The sequence below is a fragment of the Gopherus flavomarginatus genome, chromosome 13 (genome assembly GCF_025201925.1).
Source record: "Gopherus flavomarginatus isolate rGopFla2 chromosome 13, rGopFla2.mat.asm, whole genome shotgun sequence".
NCBI classification, from domain to species: Eukaryota; Metazoa; Chordata; order Testudines; family Testudinidae; genus Gopherus; species Gopherus flavomarginatus.
Genome location: NC_066629.1, coordinates 837,265 through 857,082, shown reverse-complemented (window position 1 = coordinate 857,082; position 19,818 = coordinate 837,265). Strand labels below are relative to the sequence as shown.

Here is a 19,818-nt window from a genome sequence, read left to right as displayed (position 1 = left end):
ACAGGGCCTATCAGGAAAAAAACCTAGCGCACATCATTCTCATTGGAGCAGCAGATTTCTACCTGAACTGTCACTCTGTGTGTGCCAGGAGCTGAAACTGAGAGCCCGCTGGGGAGTCCAGTTCTCTCTGTGAAAGAGGTGGCAGCTCAGGGGGCCAAGCTTCTATTTCATGGTTTGTTAGCAGTCTGGGTCTGCCGGTCATTTCCCTCTAAAGGTGTGGCTTGGAACAGTTGAAGCTGTCACTGTCTATTGGCTCAGGAGAGGCTAAACAGAGTCTGCAGACTATAGGGGGAGAATTCTTCATACTCTGGAGACTAGGGAAATACATTTGCAGCATGGCCCTTGTAGGGTACAAAGTACAAAGTAGCGTCTCTCTGTCTTTTTGGCCATAGGGGCCAACGAAGCTGGCATCTGCCACAAGGTGCGGGATGTATCAGCTAGCATTCTGATCAATGGTAGGGCAAGCCTAGGTAGGTCCGAGGGGGCCAGGATATCCACTACCGGATCTACATCCACCTTGATCTCTTCCACTTGGATCGCCAGGCTCTGAGCGTCATGCTTAAGTAGCTGCTGAAGCACCTGGTTGTCCTCTAGGGCTGGTGCCACTGACGTTGCCACAAGTGCCTCATCTGGCGAGGAAGAGGAGATGACCACCTGCAAAGGACCTTCCTCTGTACCCTCAGCCTCTGCAGGGCTCTGCAGCACACAGTACTCTGGTTGCGTGGCTGGTGGAGATGTAGGATGCGGCATCGTGGCCGGTACCAGGGTCAACGCCAAAAGATGAGGCGTGCTGGGCGGTGCCTGCGGCATCGGAAACATGGTCCATGTCGGTGCTAGTGTCTGATTAGGCGATGCCGGGTTCTGTTGTGGCACACTCCTGTCAGACAGTGGTGCCGGTGGTAGATGCATTTGCGCCAGAGACACCGACGTCGAGGAGACCGACACAGACCTGGAGCACAGACCATGCACATGTCCCAGGGACTGACGGTAGGCCCAGGGAGTCCAGAACGGCCACTGGGACGGCAGTTGCCACTATTGCTGCCACTACGCCGGGTAAGGTCATTAGCTCGCCTGAGAAGCCGAACTTCTGTTCCTCCATCTACTGGAGCGGTAGGATTCCGCCTTTGAGTCCGAGGTCTCCAAATAGGAGGACCGAGGGGGAGCAGTAACCACTGTCACCGGGGAGCGGTGCCATGAGGCCAGGGAGTGCTCTCTCTGTGCCGGTGCTGCCAGAGTGGCACAAGGTGGGAACTGGGGCAACATCCTGGCCTGCTTGCCCCTTGATTGAATCGGGGGTAGGGCCGTGTCTAGCAGCTCTTTCCACAGGCGTGGGGAGGCCGGCACCGGGAGGCTTAATAAGACAGAGGCCACCTCGAACGCCTCCGGCGTCAATGGGGGATGCACATTCTCACTGAGGTACGGGGATCTAGACCGGTCCGGACTCGACAGCACCCCCACTGGGGCAGCAGTCAACGGGACCTTGGGAGGGTCCGGTTGTGGCTCGGCTTGTCCCACCGCAGTCGTGGATGCTGCTGGCCTTTTAAGGTCCTGGTGGGGTGATTGGTCCCTCACCGGCCTCTTCTTTTTTGCAGGCACTGGAGATGGTGATCGGTGCCACACGGAGGCCGATTTTCTATGTCCCGATTCTCTCCGATGCTGGGATTTAGAGATCTTAGACTGGGCCTCTGTCATAAACAGATAGCTAAGGGTTAATGTCTCTTTCACCTGAAGCACCTGACCAGAGGACCAATCAGGAAACCCTATTTTTTCAACTCTGGGTGGAGGGAAGTTTGTGTCTGAGTCTTTTGTCTGTCTGCCTGCTGTCTCTGAGATTTGGAGAAGTAGTTTTACTTTCTAATCTTCTGTTTCCTAGTTGTAAAGACAAAGAGATCAAGTAGTAAGTTATATGGTTTCTTTTCTTTGGTATTTACATGAATATAGTGGCTGGAGTGCTTTGATTTGTATTCTTTTTGAATAAGGCTGTTTATTCAATATTCTTTTAAGCAATTGACCCTGTATTTGTCACCTTAATACAGAGAGACCATTTTTATGTATTTTTCTTTCTTTTTATATAAAGCTTTCTTTTTAAGACCTGTTGGAGTTTTTCTTTAGTGGGGAAACTCCAGGGAATTGGGTCTGCAGCTCACCAGGGAATTGGTGGGAGGAAGAAGTCAGAGGGAGATCTGTGTGTGTTGGATTTGCTAGCCTGATTTTGCATTCCCTCTGGGTGAAGAGGAAAGTGCTTTTGTTTCCAGGACTGGAATTACAGAGGGTGGACTCCCTCTGTTTAGATTCACGGAGGTTGTGTCTGTGTATCTCTCCAGGAGCACCTGGAGGGGGGAAGGGGAAAAGGATTATTTCCCTTTGTTGTGAGACTCAAGGGATTTGGGTCTTGGGGTCCCCAGGGAAGGTTTTTCAGGGGGACCAGAGTGCCCCAAAACACTCTAATTTTTTGGGTGGTGGCAGCAGTACCAACTCCAAGCTGGTAACTAAGCTTGGAGGTTTTCATGCTAACCCCCATATTTTGGACGCTAAGGTCCAAATCTGGGACTAAAGTTATAACAACCTCCTGTCTCATTAGCGGTGCCAGAGCACTGTGCACCAAGGATGAGGTGCTGGGCGCCGGATTGGCAGGCTTAGGGTCCGAGTGTGGCTGTAAAGCCGCCTCCATCAGGAGCACTCTGAGTCTCTGCTCTCTGTTCTTAAGAGTCCTGGGACGGAATCCCCTGCAGATACCGCACCGGTCTCTTTGGTGGCTCTCCCCGAGGCACCTCAAGCAGGATGAGTGCAGGTCACTCTTCAGCATAAACTTCACGCAGTCCATGCAGAGTTTAAACCCTGGGGACCCGGGCATGCCCCAGTGGGGCGATGAATATTTTGGGGGGGGGAAGCCCCCAACAACTATTAACTATCTAGAACTAACACTAACTCTAAACTATGAGAGAGGAAACAACTATATACACTTAAACGAGACACTGCTAGGCTTGCTGCAAGAGCAAGCGAAGTTCTAGCTAGCTGTCACCGGCGGTAAGAAGGTGGAGGGTCGGCGGGCCCCTATATAGGACACCATGGAGGCTATGCCAATGTCTATAAATGTCGTGCTTACCCAGGAACTGCTGTATTTAAAAAAAACAAATATTGTACAACTTCTAACCCAAACTGGACATGCTTTTGTGCAGAGTGTTACTGTATTGTTTGTTCTATAGCTCTGAAACACAGAGGTCATGGTGACGCCTAGACCTTATTCTCAGAGGGCCAGATTATCAGCGGCTATAAATCGTCATTAGTTCCATTGGCTTCAGTGGCACTACACTGATTTATAGCAGCTGAGGATCTGGTCCCAAGCGTCATTCAGAAACTGTTGTGTAGCTACAAACTACAATCTTTTGAGACGACAGAGGGCATTTGTGACGAAGTGGGAATGTTCTTGCTGTATTATGGGAATGCTGAGTGAGGAGTATTGACCTGGGAATGTTGCAAGGGAGTTTTGCTGGGACTGGCTGCATTGGGGAAGGGAGGACACCTGAACATGTAACATGAGAACCCAGGAGGGGAGTTGGAGGCCAGGTGACACCTCTTCCCAGGAACCTGGACAAAGGACACAAAGGCTGGGGGAGGAGCTGGGGAGAGGCTGAGTGAGAGGCTGGAGGGAGTTTCAGTTTGGAGCTGGCTGGGAAATGGAGAGGGGCGTCCGATGGGGCTTGGGCTTCCCACCGGGGCTGTGATCTCTCTGGGGCCCCAGATGGACCTAACTAAAGGGGGTCCTTTTGTCTGTACCAGGAAGACCTGTTTTGGACTGCGTTCCTGTTGTCTAAATAAACCTTCTGTGTTACTGGCTGGCTGAGAGTCCCGGTGAATCGCAGGAAGTGGGGGGTGCAGGGCCTGGTCTCCCCACATACTCCGTGACACCATTCATGATTGTTATTCTATATTTGTATGGCATGAGCACCCAGAGGCCTCGGTAAGTCACCTCCGCTGCCCCGCTAAGCACTGTACAAAGTAAGAGATAGTCCCTGCCCCAGCCCAAGCTAGACTGTGAGCTCTTTGGAGCGGGAACCATTCTTTTACTACGCCCAGTGCCTAGGGCAATGGGTCTCTGAGCCTTGACTGATGCTGTAGGCATGATGGGAATACAAACAGAGGTAAACACCAGCAACAACCAAGACGATACTGTTTCTGAATATTACCAGAACAGCTACACGATACAAAAAAAAGTTGTTTTTCCATGCAGGTCGTCTAATTCTCTTTTCTTTTCTAGGAGAAGCACATGGACCTACTGATTTAAGGCTATATTTTCTTCTTCCTCTTACCGCTATTTCTCAGAGATGGCAGCGCTGGGTGAAGGTTTTCATTGCAGAAATCTTTGTCTCTGCAGCACGCAATAGAAAGAGTTCTTCTCTCATGTATTATGAGCATATCCTGCAACAGAGAAAGTCACAGAGAACTGTGTGAGCAACTTGGTTCTTTTAAACAGACACTGTTGTTTGGGCGCTGGAGAAGGAGACAGACCTGACATGGGAAACAGCATCACACCTCCCAGAGCAAAGCAGACAGAATTTTGCCCCAAGGCCAAGATTTCCAGAAACAGATGCCTAACGTCAGGTGTGAATTCAGAGACTTTAGGATGTTCAGCATTTTGGAAAATCTGACTACTTATTTAGTAAGCAGTTAGAAGCCTCATTTTAGACTCCTATTTTTGAAAATCTTGGCTTTAGTGCATGATTCCCTTCATGTAAGGGCATCCTCAGACGGCTTAAAGCCAACATAGTCAACTCAGTCATCTATTCCCCCCAGCGAAATAGATTTGTGAAGGGCATGAAGAGGGAGCAGGAGGGGACAGAACACAGTGCACTATACTTTGGAGATATTTACTGGAATAATGGCTCCTAGGAGTTTATTACAAGCAGGTGCAAATAAGAGCAACCCTTAGCCTGCTCTAACTTGAACCAATAGCTGGTTGTCCCCCTGGACAGGCCCAGATATAGGTGTGGGAGCTGAAAGATTACTTAAGGATACATCTACACTGCAAACAAACAAACAAAGAAAATGCGGCAGCCCAGTCTCAGAGCCCAGGTCGACTGACTTGGGCTCACACTAGAGCACTGCAGATGTTTCTGCTTGGGCTGAAGCCTATGCTCTGAAACCCAGCAAGGGGTAGAGTGTCAAAGCCTGGACTCCAGCCTGAGCAGGAGTGTCTACACTGCTATTCTTACCCTGTACCCTTATTCAACACCCGGTAGCAAGAGCCCAAGTCAGTTGACCCAGGCTCTGAGGATCGCTGCCATGGGCGTGGTCTTTTATTGTTTTATTTTGCAGTGTAGAGGTACTCAGAGTCATCTTCATTCCACCGGCTGTTCTGCCTCCACCGTCATGCTGAGGTCTGCACGGAACAGCTGGGGACTTAACCCCGAGTGATTTCTCTGTGTTAAACATGGAAGCCCAAAAGAGAATTGCTACATAGGGTGAGAAGCTGGTGGCAGTACCTGAAATGGACACACATTTCTCTCCCTGGAACAAGAAAACCTTCATAAAGGTGGATCCCCAAATGTACCAGCTGGACTGTCTACACCTACAGGACTTACGTTACACATCAGTGATACGCAACAACTCCGCATGTGAAAACAGCAACTTTTTTATGGCTACGCAGCACACAGCAGTTTGGGAAAGGAAGGGAAGAATGTCTTACCTAATTCAAGCTGCAGGGGGAATTTAGAGATTCAGAATGGAATTACCAGAGTGGTAGTTTCACCAGAAGAGCAGGGGCTAACATTAGTGAACTAGCAATACGGTGTGCCTGAAGAAGTAGCAAGAGTTTTGGGGAGCAGACTCCATTTCCTCAGCATTCCGTGCAGAGAGCACATTCCCCACATGACCAAAATTCAAAGCAGCAGATGTGTGCATTCATCCTGACCACACTGTTGCTGGATGAAAACTATCACAATAGCCAGACCAAACCTTGATCATAACTGTTTTCTTACCCGGCATTGGATGTCTAAGCCTTCGAAGCGTAGGCATCCTGAGGCAATTGTATGTCCTCCAGATTCTTCATCTTCTACTGTGGTGAAACAGTAGCCATCAGTCCTGAAGATTGGAAAGAGCAAAGCAGAGTTAGTTTTTTTTTAAAAATGAGAGATTTGCTATTGGACATGATGTGCTCCACAAACAAACCGTTGATAAATCAACACACTTTGAACAGCAATGTAACAAAATGCGTATGACTAAACTATTATCACGTTTAAAATCTTATTTATTTACGCAGTGTTATTTCAACGTACAAAACAAACAAATGCTTATCCTAGGCTCCTGGCACGCATACACTGCTGGATTTAATTTTAACTAAGACAGACGGCAATCACAAACTGATCACTTTTCTTCATAAAGAAGCCAGGCCACAAAGCTGACATTGTCACACAAACCCCTAACCCCCATAATTAAAAATCTTCACCCAAGGCCCGTCCCCTCTGTACAAATGTCTATCCCAGTGGCTCTCAATCCATGGCCTGCAGGCCGCTTGCGCCCAATCAGCGCACAGCTGCGGCCCGTGTGATATCCTCAGGGCCATAGAGGTAGAGTAATATATTGTGTGGATATGGCCCACATAACGCATGGAGAGTTGCATATGCAGCCCACAGTGGTAAACAGGTTGGGAACCATTGGTCTCTCCTAATCGATGGGTCTCCAGTGATGCAAAGCCTATCTTAGGAAAAGCATCAATGCTAAAGCAGGCCCACTTGTGCGTGCACACACTGTACAGAAGCAGACCTGAAGAGGCCACCGTCACGGAGCTAATGACCATGAAACACTATTAAGAGTGATAGTGGTCCTCCTTATTTTAACCATATTGCAATCTGCAACACTGTTGCGTCCAAATTCTTGACTTATCAATATCCTTCATAACTGCTTACCTGGGTTATAAGCCTAAAGTGATCCATTATACTTCCGTTTACAAGAACATATACAACAGAGGACAAGTATACTAACAGATGGCGAGATGGTGCTGGTGACAAATGTCCTTCCCTAATGAAGGTCAAATGCATGAATGTTATCAGGGAAACAAAAAGAGCGTCTGCATCCGAGTGAAAATCTTCTCTGCTCATTTCTCATCACTTTCTGGGGACTCAACACCCTATCAACACGAATGAAAATTGTCCTGATCATAAGAAATAAAACAAATAATAAAAAAGAAATAGCCCCTTATCCTCAAACAATCAAGTCCTAGAGCAATATAACGTTTTATTAACCTCTTATTTTCTTTCGAATATTTATGTTTATTAGATATTTTCATAACAAAAGAACAAATGAACAAGGACAATAAAAGAGAAACAGACAGAAGAAGTAACTAAATGGTTTTACAAGACTTATATAAATTGGAATTTCAAATCATTATTTTTTTTACTTGAAAGAAAGGAAAACTCAACAAAACAAACAAACAAAACCACGAATGCCAATAAAGACGTTGTAGGGAAAGAGGAACATCCTGTTACACACTGAAGGCATAAACACAATTTGGAAATATTAGCTGTGGCACAGAAGGACGCCGGATAGGAAAACACCAAACATTTGCTGTGGCACGTTTTTAAATTAACTGTGTGAAATCTAGTCAGAGTAAGCTTGTTTCACAGTTATTTTCAACAACAGGACAAGTTACTAACTTCTGGATCTGAATAGTAACCAGTTGCACACTACAGATCGCTTTCTCACAAAAGCACACAATTTACTTTTATACTACTTAGATGTGGTGCATGAGTAAAGTAAGGAAGACAACAACCCTTTTGGGTAACAACTCCCATGACTTCATTACTCAGTCTCAGGATAGGAATGACAGGATTGCCAAGAAAAGAGACTGAAAAGAATCCATTAGCATACAATATTATATTATACTACATTTTATTTGTTTACATGGTGCCTTAGATTCAAAGCAATGAGTAAATGTAACTCAGGGACACAGTAACAAAACAGTGAACTGCAATCAACTGAAAAAGAAAAGAAGTCAACAACTGATGTTCTCTAATAAAGTCAATATACACAAGGAGGAGAAAGAAAAGAATCATATCATTAGAAGAGGTGCTATTAAGAAGGGAAAGAGTAGACTCAGGAAGTTTTGGCGTTCCACTGACTTTCAACACGACATAGACTCATAAATCAGTTTTGAAAATGGGACATAGGCTCCTAAGTCACTTAAGTGCTTGTGAAAATTTTACTTCTGATGTAAAATGACAAAGCAAGTTAGATCATGGAAAGCAGAGGGGGAGAGAGCTCAAAAACTTTGAGGGATAGAGGAAATGATTCTTTTCAGAGACAGCAATAGAAGAATGTCGCACAATCTTCAGCCCATGATACAATGAATGAAGAATGTGGAACGAAATTAAAAGGGGAACGTTTTATATAGGAAAAATGAGATTTGAGAGGGAGAATTTTCAGTGTAAAAGTTACCTTCACCCCTTGGAAAGCCACCCAGAGATCTGGGCAAGAGAATAGAAGAGAGAGTGTCTCTTAGAACCCCTGGAAGAGCTCTGTTGTGCTGGTGGGGAACAGATCCTCAAAGGGTGACTATAACACACTCTACATACAGAGGAGTGCATAGCACACTCCAGCTGCACTGTTCAGCCGTGTCAGAAATTAAAATCTTTCCATCATTAAAAGCAATCTGAACAAGCATGCAGCACATCTATTATGCTGTAGTTCACTGCATATTACATGTAAGTATGCGTGTATAAGACAGAATGATGAATACGGGGGTCCCCTATATACACTGGGGTTGTGTTCTTGAAGAGGACAGTAGACACCGAAATGACATATACCGGTGAATTTTTCCCCATAAGAAATAATGGAATAAGAGCTGGATGTGTTCACAACTTCACCACACTCGCCTATGACAACGCTCTTTTCACCTGAACAGTGTTACCTTTTTACACTGATGGCTTATACAGCACACATTTTACACACAAAAACATTGAACAAAAGAATGTAGAATCCCACTAACACTGTTCAAACACACAGAACATTTTAACACAGTAAATACAGTACAGTGATACAGGATACAACAATGCCAATTTTGCTAAACTTAGCTAGGGGTGGCGGCTGGGTTTTCTTGGGCTGGCTTTTCGGTTGCAGAAGTCTTAAAAAAGGATTTTGTCGATGTCTGCTCTCCTTCATGACCCTTTGAATGATAGATCTCCCTGTAGCAGGCCACTGCATCACAGAGCCCGGGAGACTTTGGCAGACCGTAAAATGAAAAGGATCACCCCTCTGTATGATTTCCGTCATCTCACCCAGCAATCTAAAGAAATGGGAGAGATACTTTGTCATTAGACTCCTGGCTTCCTGCCCTATGTCACCCTCATCATCGTCCTTGCTTTCTTCAGATATCCGTTGTTGGTCCAGCTCAATCAGTTCCTCATTTGTCAGTTGCTCAGCGTGAAACTCCAACAACTCCTGTACATCATCTTCCTCCACCTCCTCAAAGTCAATATCCTTCCCCAACTTGACAATTCCTTGCTCGAAAGCAGAAATGGCATCAAATTCTATGAAGCTGTGGACAGCATCTAGCACTGCACAGCGCAAAACACCATTCATACATTGTGAAGTGACTTCTTCCCATGACGGATCAATGTTTTCCACGCCGTTCATGATGTTGAAGGACTTCCAGAGCTCCTCTACACTGGGCTTTCCTTCACCTGCCGTCTCCTTAATCAGCATGGAGAATGTCCTCCGTAGGTAACAAGCCTTGAAAGTGGCCAGCACACCCTGGTCCATAGGCTGCAGCAACAATGAGGTGTTGTGTGGCAAAAATAGGACATTGACCTTTGGGCAGAGGGCTTCATAGTCCAGTTCATGGACGCTTGTGTTATTCAGCAGAAGGAGAATCTTTAAGGCCAAATTTTCCTTCTGACAATAAGCCTTAAATTCAGGGACGGCATGGTCTACAAACCACTCATGGAAAATACTGCATGTCATCCAGGCCTTTCTGTTCGACTTCCAAATTACAGGGAGATGAGACTTGACGTAGCCCCTCATTACTCTTGGGTTTTCATTGTGGTCGACAAGCAGTATCAGCCTACTCATCACTGGCAATTAGGGTTTGGACTTTCTGCCTTTCCCCAGACCTGCTCCACTTAGGTATTTTTGTCTCTAGCTCCCTGCAACCAGGCCCTTCTCCCTCTACAAGCAGAGGAAGACTGTTTCTTCTGCCCCTGGCTTCTCTGCCTTTATATGGCCAGCTGAGTCTGTTTGGGGAATGGCTCCAGCTGCAGCCACTTCCCTCAATCAGCCCAGCCTAAAAACTGCTTTCTCCAGCCACAGCCCCCTCCCAGGGCTGTTTCTAACCCTTCAGGGCAGGAGCGGAGGTCCACCCCGCTACAAGGAGAAACATTGTTTATAGAGAAGCAGAATGAAAGTTCCTGCTTGTTTTAAGGCACTGCAATGTGCAAACAGCAATTCAGACTACAGTGAAGGGTGAAAATGGTTAAAGGTTCTATGGTGTGAGGATCCCAAAGTAAAAGGAGTTCCAGTTTAGCAGGGTAGGCTCCGCCAAGTCTCTTGAGAACTGACTACAATACAGTCAGCTGACTGGTGACCTCACAATCTCTCTCAGTGCTATCCCCTTCATCCTGGTATCCTTCCATCCAGAGCTGAAGAAAAGCTCTGTGCAGCTTGAAAGCCTCTCTCTTTCACCAATGGCAGTTGGTCCAGTAGGAGATTTTACCTCACCCACCTCGTCTCTCTAATATCGCTCACTCACTCCTTCCCACCTTCAGCAGCTGGGCACCCTTCGCAATACAGAGGTCCCTTTGCATCTCTCTGCCTTAATTCTGAATTATGTGCGGAAAATTTTAGAAAGAAAAAAAATATTAAAAAGTAACTGGACTCTGCAAATATAAGGAAAATCGGGGTCACCTGGAGCTCAGACATAGATTCTACAATGATGGGAGGTGTACAAATATTAAATCGTTATCCTTGAAAAGAGTCCTTGTATATTATATTTGGTAAGAGGCCCCTTTTAATTATATCTTTACTTTATTGCTGATAAATCATAGGGTATCTTTACAAAGAAATATAGTATAAGAAGTATGGTACAAACTTCCATTTTCCAGCTACTGGCTTAGCAATTTCTTCTTTTATGCCGCTGCTCAGTGTGAAATGAACAAAGAGTACTGTGTTCAGATGACATAGGAAAGGGCAACTGGTGGGGGAAAATGAAAGCGTTTCAGGGGTCGAAGGGTTGTGCTGGGCTGGAGGGAGAATAAGGTTTTGTGAGGTAAACTCCGGTTTAAACTAAACATCTGACACCTTAATTAAAACTGGAAATAAAGCTCCAGAGAGGTGTGACTCCAATAAGGATGATTTTGCGACAGGTCTTTAACAACGGGAGACTCGGGTTAACAGAACATAAATTTAACATTAATTTCCCCTCTCGTTCGGGCTGACATGACATCGTATTCTAGTATTTCACTTTTTTTTTAACTGTTTGTAAGTGGTTAGCTTTAAGTACACATAGCTGAAAACAGCTAGAGGTTATGATGTAAAACTAAAGGGATGTTTTAAAAGTATGACATCGAAGGACTCTGAATAAATCCTGATGTTTCTCTGTGGGACTTGTGCTCCTGGCTACACTGAAAACGTTCATCGGCACAGCTGTGTCTCTCCGAGGTGTGAAAATATCACATCCTGAGAGACGTAGTTCTGATGACCTAACCCCTGGTGGAGACAGTACTAGGTCACCAGAAGGAACGATTCGTCCATCGACTTAGCAATCACCTCTCGGAGATGAGGTAGATTAACTACAGGGCCAGGAGAACCTCACTTCCTATTGCTGTAGTGAGAGTCTAGACTGCAGCACTGCAACTGCAGCACTTTAAATGTAGCTATCGCCGTAGGCTGGTCTACACTAGAAAATTACACCAGTTTAACTATGTTGCTCAGGAGTGTAATAAATTCACACCTCTGAGCTGTGTTGTTAAGCCGACCCAAGTCCCCGCATAGATAGCACTAGGTCGATGGAAGAAATCTCCTGTTGATCTAGCTGCTGTCTCTCAGGGAAGTTGGTTACCTATAGTGACAGGAGGACCTAGGTAGTGCCTACTCTGAGATGCGACAGTGGCACATCTGCTGCCACTGTAGTGCTTTAAGTATAGACAAACCCTCAGAAACTCCACATTACACTGCTAATGAGGTGTTAGCTTGGTGGCAGGTTCTGCTTCTAGCTCCTGGGGATGCTTCCACCAGCTAACTGAATGTTTCCGAAGCGGATACCTTTGTGTTTTCTTATTTTCTAATCAGCTGCAACTTTTTAGTTACTGCTTCACAAGTGCTCTGCTGTGAAAGCTGGTATATGTAAAAACAGTGGCTCTCCTTAGACATGACCAGGAAATGACTGATTCCCACAGCAGAGAAGCTGCAAACTCATAGTCATGTGTGGAGTTTTAAACCTTAAAAACAAAAGACCACGCAATAGCGGTTAACTGCTGCTCCTAGACAGAGCGCTAGGACTTGGAAGAGGAGTGGAAAGTGAGACAGAAAAATACTATCCAAGGCTTTTATCAAAGCTTTGGCACTTTTAAATCTGACAAGTCTTGAAATTGCAGGCTGTGCAGGATAGCGTTGAACTGAGAAGCAACTGGTTTGTTTTTTTTTAAAACCCTCCAAATCTCTATCAATATCTTGAACAATCTTGGAGATTCCTTTCATCCTGTTCTTTTATAACACTTTGCCTTGAAAAGTAGTCCAGTAGTATTAAAATATCAGACTCCCTGTAACCTCCACAGATTGAACTGCATACCCAGCTGGAATGTCCGGTCACAGTAATATATCTGTGTCCCAGTTCTAGAGTTCCTGCATACCCAATACTCCACTGGACTCTGATGAAAGCCTAAAAGCTGTAGGGACTTAACATTAAATAGCAAAATCTTCAGTATTCCACATTCCTTACAGAAGCAGAACTCAGAGTTCCTCACATATGGGGAAAAGAGAACAGAGTTGAGATTCACCACACCAATCTGACAGCAGCATTTTCCCCTCATGTTGCTACAAGAGAGGCTAACCTCATATACATCCTGGGTTAGATTGTGCCATTATTTACCCGCTAACCACCACTAACCCTCCAAAGAGGCAAAGCATTACACTATTGCAGGAGAAGCACAATTTCTTTAACGCTGGTCCTTATGCACAGGGGAAGAGCAATTTGTGCCATCCATCCATAAGCTATGGCTTGTTCTTTTTGATAACCTATTTGTAGTTCAACTCTGTTTCATATGCAAATTATTAAGACAAGTATTGGCCTAAATGTTCAACCTTGAATGCATCAAGTTAAGCCCCTAAAAATCTGTATTTAGGCACCTAAATAAAAATGGTCTGATTTATAGAGCACCCACCACCCATTTCATTTGATACTGATTGTACTAAAGGTGCCTAAAGCGATTTAGATGCCGAACTTGAGGCACTCAAGTTTTAAAAGGTTGATTATTGTGCATAACCTTCCCCCGCAGAATATCTGAAATACTAGTTGTCCCATCAACCTGCAGGTGCTGTTGACCGAGTCCGCTCTACAGTGGCGATTACAGCGACACCACATTGGCTTCTGGGTAGGAGCAGGTACCGTACTCTCACCATTGGCTACAAAAGAAAGAAGAAATGTAAGTTTCCAGGTGGGAGGGGGACGTGCAAGACTCTGAACTAGTCTCATTTTTTTTTCTTACTCTCAAAACTTTCAGACAGTTCTTTGTTTAGTGCTGGAAATTAAAGCGCAGTTTTAAGTTGAAAGGTGACTCTAAAAATGTAATTGTGGGGTTTTACGTTTATTGCGCCTCAACGTTTCCATATCAAATTTTCTAATTGTATAAATTTTCTAACAGCCATCCACACAACCTCAAGAGGGAGCTGAAAATAGGGTGACCAGACAACAAATGTGAAAAATTGGGACAGGGGGTGGGGGGTAATAGGAGCCTATATAAGAAAAAGACCCAAAAATCAGCACTGTCCCTATAAAACCAGAACATCTGGTCACCCTAGCTGAGAATCAAATGGTCCCCCTCCCTCCGCTTTTGATGCATCATTACCAGTACCAGATTCTGTAAAACAAATTCTGTACTTGGTTACACCTTTGCAAACGTGGCTTCATACTTAACCCTCAGTTGTACCTGTGCAGCCCCACTACCTTCAATTTAAAAAAACAAACAAACTCTTAAAACCAACTTATTTTTGTCACCAAAAGCAAGGAACTATTACTTTAAATATACATAGTGTAGTCTATTAAGCAAGGAAGTGCCAGGTTTTATGTAGTAACTACAGAGTAGGAATGCACTTTAGGATGAACAATTGCAAGCCTTATGGAGGTTATTAATCCCTTCTCAAAAAAGCAAGCATGAGGTGATTTAGGGCTCTGTCTTTTTTGGGGGAGGCAGGGGGTTCAAAGAAGTCTCTGCCTCAGCATGTTAATGGCAAGAATGTGATCAGGATAGAATGAGATGGCAGAGGCTGAAGGGGTAAAAGGCTAGAGGGACAGGAACCATAGGGCTATTCCCCTCAACCGTTCCCCCCTATTAGGCCCAGTCTCCTCATGGGACTCACAGGGTGCTTTTGGGTTTCAGACTGGGATACTCTCTCTCACACAGCACTAAAAACTTACACAGGGTTAGCATTTCAGTCTTAAGGACAAAAAAAATTAGCTCAGCATTAAAACCATCATTCTTACTTTTAATTTTCTCCCTCCTCCCCTGCCTGTAATCTCTTTCAAGTGTCATCTAGAGCCAACTCTTATAACAACATTATATAGGTGATCTCTCTCCTGCCGTCCATCCCCACCGTCTGACAAACAGAGGCTACGGACATCATTCCTTACCCATCCTGGCTAATAGCCATTAATGGACTTAACCTCCATGAATTTATCCAGTTCTCTTTTAAACGCTGTTATGGTCCTAGCCTTCACGACCTCCTCAGGTGAGGAGTTCCACAAATTGAGTGTGTGCTGCATGAAGAACTTCCTTTTATTTGTTTTAAACCTGCTGCCTATTAATTTCATTTCGTGACCCCTAGTTCTTGTATTATGGGAATAAGTAAATAACTTATCCTTATCCACTTTCTCCACATCACTCATGATTTTATAGACCTCTATCATATCCCCCCTTTAGTCTCCTCTTTTCCAAGCTGAAAACTCTGAGTCTCTTTAATCTCTCCTCATATGGGACCCGTGGAGCTTAGACATCATCTGGATAACCCCCTCCACACACACACACACACCAAACACTCTTGTCTTACTTCTTTATTTACAATCTTCAGAAACCATTTGCATTTTCATATTTTTGATTCCTGGTCTGTTTCTCCAGATCCAACCAAACACTTTTTCTCATGCCTCCAGCAGGTCTGCAGGCAATGAGCATAGTTTCCTCTGCAGTGACTATTTCTTACCACTTGGGTATCTGTGATGCAACTAAGGACAGGACAGGGAGACTAGCTTTCCTTCTCTGCTCTCTCCACCGGTGTGGAGTTGCTGGGCAGAAAAAAAGGGAGAAAGAAGCAGCAAAGGGGTGGCAGAAAGGGGTAGCTCAGTGGTTTGAGCATTGCCCTACTAAACCTAGGGTTGTGAGCTAAATCCTTGAGGGGGCCATTTGGGAATTGGTCCCCCTTTGAGTGAGGCATTAGACTAGATGTCCTCCTGAAGTCCCTTCCAACCCTGATATTCTATGAAAGCAGCTGCTTCAGCATGTTAATGGCAAGAAGGTGATCAGGATAGAATGGAATGGCAGAGGCTGAAGGGGTAAAAGGCTAGAGGGACAGGAACCATAGGGCTGTTTCCCCCTATTAGGCCCAGTCTCCTCATGGGACTCATAGGGTGCTTTTGGGTTTCAGACTGGGTCACTCTCTCTACACCTGGATAAACTCTGCACACAGAGCTTAGCTTTTCCATCTCAAGGAAACCTGTCAAGATAACACCTACAAAGGCTGTACAAGCTTTAGTGTTCTCCTCATTCATTGAGTGACACAAATGAACACAGTCTTCAGCAAACTATGAAAAAGGGTTCTGAACTCGTAAGCTTTGATAAAAGTGCGACCTGATGGTGAAATGCCTGAGAACCACTGATCTACAGAGAAAACTTGGATTTGAGGAGATTATAGCCCTCCCATTCCAATTTCACCTCCATGGACCATGGCAGAAAATATCAAACTATCCCTATCAGGAAAAACATTTGAATACAACCAGCAATGTAATGCATGTGAAAGAGAAAGAAAAGCCCACGGAATGTACAGTCAAAGACCCATGGAATATACATGAATGGCCTGGGCCCTCATCCCACTCAACCCCATGAGAGCTCTGAGTACTCAGAACTCCTGAAAGCCAAACCAAAAACTCATTGTGAAGTATTTGCATTTGGTGCACAATACACTTGGCTTCCCCAGAGTCACAGAGCTGCTGCTTCTTTTTTTTTTTAATCTTAGCAAAATCAGAAATTAAAACCAATTTACACAAGGAATTCACTGCATCTGATGTATTCTCTACTTTCCTGTAGCGATGATTAATATTATTTTCTTTTTTAAATAAATTATATTTACATTATGATCTGCTTCTACATCTCTAAAAAGGGTTACATATGTATTTATCAGATTTTTAAATCCAGCCTATATGCAACAAATTAACATTAATAGATGTTCTCTTTGTGGTTCACTGGAACACAGATTTTTAAACTAAATCCTCATTCAACAAGCCTTCACAAAGCATGTTTTCTGACTATATCACACTGTTCCTTGTGGATAAGGACTGAACTTTTAAAATGTTCCAGTCAAATATTTTCAGACGTCTGGCTCATGGGGCAGGAAATCTAAATAAAAATATTATTAGTATAGAATCATAGAAGTTTAGGGTTGGAAGGGACCTCAAGAGGTCATCTAGTCCAACCTCCTGCTCAAAGCAGGACCCATCCCCAGACCCTAGCTCCCTAAATGGCCCCCCTGGGTTTAGCAGGCCAATGCTCAGACCACTGAGCTGTCCTTCCCATACAACTGATAAATCATCATAGCTCCTCTTCCCTATTCCAATTAAAAAGTGATCCAGGACCATCTCACTTGGATTCAGGAGAAAATACTAAGTACAAAAATCAAAATAGCAACTGGATTTTTTCCCCAAAAAGCAGAGTCTACATCTGCATATTAAAATATAATTACGGCACGGATGAGCCAAGCTTACAAAACACTGCGCTGACATAATACACACGTGCCACTGCCCTTCCAACTAATTGTGTTTTAGCTGTTCATGGCTAGAAGTAAAATTCAGTATCAGTTCGGACTGCGCCGCAGAGTAACAAGGCCTTTTTGAAATTGATTTATATTTGAGACATTTCTTTTTCAGTTCCATGACATGAGTTGTGTCATCTCCCCTCTCTTAAGGACATATTTTCAAATGAATCCCAAGCCAGCTGCGAAATTCAGGCATGCAGAATTTAAATACACGCTACCGTAGTTGACACAAATTGTGTCCTCTGTGCAGGCAAGTGATTATACACATACACTTGACATTACAAATGTACGGGACTTTTATGATATTTGGCTCTCTGATTAATCCATCCTGAATCTCTCCACAAGCCCCAAGCCCTTGTTCGCCAGCACTCACTGCCTCTTCCCTTGGTGCCAGAGGCTACAGTTACACTACAGAGCTTATGGGGACGCAGCTGCACCAATGCAGCTGTGCCTCTGTAGCGTTGCTAGAGCAGACATTCTCAGCTGACGGGAGAGAGCTCTCCCGTCGACTTAATTACTCCAGGCCACGCACGTGGTGGTAGCTATGTTGGCAGGAGAAGCACTGTCCACACTGGCACTTAACTCGTTTAACTTATGTCACACTGGGGGTGGCTTTCTCACACCCCTAGCAACATAACTTATCCTGACCTAAGCTGTACCCAGCGAGGGTTGGGTGGATGCATCAGTTCATCCCGCCAGAAAACACCAACACAGTGTGCTGAGTTATTTGATGAGAAAGTGACACCCGACGCCCAAAAGTCTCATGGACTTCAGTGATGCGCTGAAATTTCCATATTTTGCCGAATGAGCTGCTCAACCATTTGCAAGAATTTTAACTCCTCTGAGGCAAATGCCACCCTGCCAAGTCACCAGGCAAACCAGCAAGTCAGTGTTTTATGTAACTGAATAACTAACAGTATAAATTAGTGTACTGGTTAGCTGTCAAAATAGGGAGTGAATTGAACTGCCTGAAGCTCCTGTGGGGCTAACCACACACATGCTGAACAAGGATGCTGCTTTTAACATGCAATAAAAGTTTCATTCTTTTACCTCCTACTATAACCATCCTCTGAACTGACTGTGTGGAAACACCAAGCAAGGAAAAGAATCTGTAAGTAGTTAGTGAGTGCTGAGGTACAAAACAAATCTCTGGCTGAAAAGATGGGTGAATTCAAGAGCAAGTGGTACTGACTTACTCCGTTTGACAGGAAGCACAGTTTGCATTTGTATCCCCAACCTTTAAAAAGAATTGAGGAAAAATAAAATGTCAGACACAACCTCACTCAGGTTCCATATTGGGCAGTTTTAACGCGGTACTTTTAACCAAGATACAGAACTGAATTTTGAAGCTTCAGCTTAACTTAGCAAGATTTACTCAATTACTACACAGAGTTTTAAGAAGTAAGATGGCGTCTATGCTTCATAAACAGTTTCCCCAATATAAACTGGAGATTGGTCCAAATCACTCAGTTAAGAACCATATTCCAAGCTAGTTGTCATCAGGGAAGGTGGGACCTTGAGCTGAACTTCACCATAGTTCAGGGTGTTGGGATCCACAGTTTTATTTGGGCTCGGTGCACAGAGCAGACTCATGAAGTTAATTTTCTCCTACTGATTATTACCTTCCTACCACACATTCAATCTTTGAGAGCAAATTGACTCTACAAAGGTACTACTGCTGTTTCTTCTGGCCATTTGGTTTAACTGTATCATGTCCTATTAGGAAGCCAGAGTAAGATTTCCTAAAGCACCAAAAAAAAATACTCTCAAACAAACCACATGTCCAGTACTGAAGGATTGTAGGTGCATCACAGAATGCTGAACTGTTTCATACAGTGGTCTCCAAAGTGGGGTGCGCAAGAGGATCCTTTGGGGTGTGTGGCAGGAGGAGTGCCATACTGACAGCTAAAATGCTGTACTTTCCCAGACTGCACTGTGGTTTGGAGAGTCTTAAGCTGCGATTCTCCATACTAAACTTTTCCTTTCATAATAAAATTGAACAGTTACCTTTTATCTTTCAGCTTACCACCCTGTTAGAATTACATTGTGGAACACTTTTTTCTCCTTACCCTTCATGTGCATGGAGAGTAGCACGATCAAGGAAATGTGAAGCTACCAGTTTGATGCTTCCAGCCAACCCATTGCTGCAGGAGTGGAGTGATCCTGGTTTGCCCGTGTTCTTCTGGGTAGTCCCTGTGCTTTGCCTCTGTCAGATCCTCAGACAAGTCTGCCTGCAAGCCTGACAGAAGAATGTGAAAGACAAACCTGTTACAAACCAGTTCTGTTACCACATATCCGAGGGGTAGCCATGTTAGTCTGGATCTGTAAAAGCAGCAAAGAATCCTGTGGCACCTTATAGACTAACAGACGTTTTGGAGCATGAGATTTCATGGGTGAATTCCCACTTCCTCAGATGCATGTAGTGGAAATTTCCAGGGGCAGGTCTATATATGCTAGCAAGCAAGCTAGAGATAACAAGGTCAGTTCAATCAGTGAGGATGAGGCCCTGTTCTAGCAGTTGAGGTGTGAAAACCAAGAGAGGAGAAACTGGTTCTGTAGTTGGCAAGCCATTCACAGTCTTTGTTCAATCCT

The 19,818-nt window shown here is 44.5% G+C and overlaps 1 pseudogene; it reads right to left on the bottom strand.

Moving 5' to 3' along the window:
- The window catches only part of LOC127033794 (bone morphogenetic protein receptor type-1B-like), a 30,928-nt pseudogene extending 11,560 nt beyond the window's left edge, over positions 1-19,368 (bottom strand).
- Positions 19,369-19,818: the final 450 nt, after the last annotated feature.